Source organism: Hippocampus zosterae, chromosome 19, assembly GCF_025434085.1.
Source record: "Hippocampus zosterae strain Florida chromosome 19, ASM2543408v3, whole genome shotgun sequence".
Classification (NCBI taxonomy): domain Eukaryota; kingdom Metazoa; phylum Chordata; class Actinopteri; order Syngnathiformes; family Syngnathidae; genus Hippocampus; species Hippocampus zosterae.
Window position 1 is genome coordinate 7,215,991 of NC_067469.1, and position 2,224 is coordinate 7,218,214.

Here is a 2,224-nt window from a genome sequence, read left to right on the forward strand (position 1 = left end):
CTTCCCGCTGCAACAACAGACGGTCGGACAATAGCGGGGGAATAAGTGCAACCTCCACAAAAAAAACCACCACCGCGGTCCACGTGATCCAAAAAGTCAAGCAAAGTCCAGCTGGTGTTCTTCACCGGAGGACAGACTCCATCCTGGGCTGTGTGATTGCGCCATCTAGTGATCATCTGTGGCATGTGCATGGCATTTACGTACGTTTTAATTTGATCGAATTTTAAAATGTATTTTAACCTGTATTATATATTTTTTAAATGTCTATATTTTTAATCAGAACCAAGTATGCGAATCTTAATATTTGAGAAGTTAAATATAGCTTTTTCTAATGACAACGTTTCCGGCATCCGGCTCTAATTGAGGGCCATCAATTTGGGACAACCCCAATCTCCTGCACAAGCGAAACGGTTCACATTTAATTTGAATTCATTTTAAGAGTTTCAAAGTATCATTTATTTTTGGATTTGGTTTGGATTGAAAAGTAGGGTTTCAAATTCGGTTTAGGTTTTCAAATTAGGGCATGGGTGTCCAAAGTCGGTCCTCAAAGGAAGCTTTCCTGTCTGTTTTCCAGCTCTCCCAGGCAAGACGGTGGCCCTCCAGGGCTTCAGCTGGACATGCCTGAATTAGGGTGTCAAACTAGGGGCGTGTAGAGAGTGCGGCTAAAAGGGTGACCATCAACCTGAACGGCGATCCCCATCGCCCCCTCTACCATTTCTATTTGATTATTCACACTTGATGGGTTGGCAGGAATTCCACAAACCCAACTATTGTTATTGTAACACAAACCCAACTATTGTAAAAGTAGATTTTTCACGTCTTTAAAAGAGCTCGTTGTTATTTGTAAATTCCCAGTATACTTGAACACACCTGATTGGGGAGCAGTTCCGACCAGGTGGTCGCCTTCCTTCTGGACAAGTTTCGGCACGCAGTTTTGCCGTCATCGTTTTTAAAGAACAACAAAACATTCTCTCGCACAGACTCCAGGAAGAAGGTAACACAAAGAAGAAAAGACTGCTTCATAAGTTAATAATTCAACTGAAAGGTTGACTCTGACTTCGGAAACATTTTGCTGGGTTGTCGTACGTGGTTGGCGTGTTCTGTCACCGGAATCCTTAAAAGATTCGTTTATTTTGTGTGGTTTTATTTTCAAATGGTCGAATTAGCATAAATGAGACTTAAATGATAAAACAAGAGTAATTGTTGCGATTCGGGGCCTCGGCCGTCTAGTTAGTCCACCACCACATGACAGAATGTTGTCGAAGATGTACATCTGTTCGACCTATGTGCCTGTGACGCAAGGAAAGCAAAAATGCGACTTGGGTTTGATATCACAAATGAAAGGAAAAAAAAGATGTTATGTGTTTAATTGACGGCGGCGACAGTTGTTAAACCGAATAAAGTGTGTGAAATTATGGAGCAAAATCTTTGTTGTCCATTGTAGGAGGCTGAACTTGCCGCTAGTTGGCGGCATTGCGTCGGTTAAAAAAAGATTTCACAGGTAAAAATGGCACTTCCAAGTAATTTTTTTATTTTTCTGACTTTCTGAAAACGAGACAAAATAATTACGTCTCGAGTTATACAAAGTATCAATGCATGTAATATCACAAAAGATAACTATCATTCAGATAAGTTTCCATATAAGAGACATGGGAAGTTGTGTCAAATCATGACAAGTGCACTAAATCTCCTTTAAAACACGGTAAAAGAAGAGCTGATGTTCTTCACCGTCACCTTGACGTTTAAAGTCCCCAAATGTTTTCAGTGTATGCAAATGAGCCCAGTGTGACTGCGTCGTCTCCGCTAATTAACACAAGAAATGACATTCCTACATTTCACTGTAAAGGTCATATAAACAATTTAGCAGGGGTTTTTTCCGCCCTCGGGAGGATTGTTGGAGCAAACATAACATTTTCCTCCCAGGAACGTCAGCGGATTTCACTCTTGGTTTCTTTTCATGTTGTCCCATGTCAGCCAATTTTGCCATCTCACCCTAGGCTAACATAGCGCTACCTCAAGTGGAGACGCTGACAATTATCGGTTAGGATGATAAATATTTGCTTTGTCATTCAAACTGAAAATAGGGTATTAAAAATAACTTGGGCTAATCCTGTAAAATCAATAGAATACTTCTTGTTTGACATTTTATCGCAAAAATAAGACGTTTAATCATCTCGGGGACTGGTCCAGCGCAGGAAAGGACTTAATGGGACCTTTACACTCG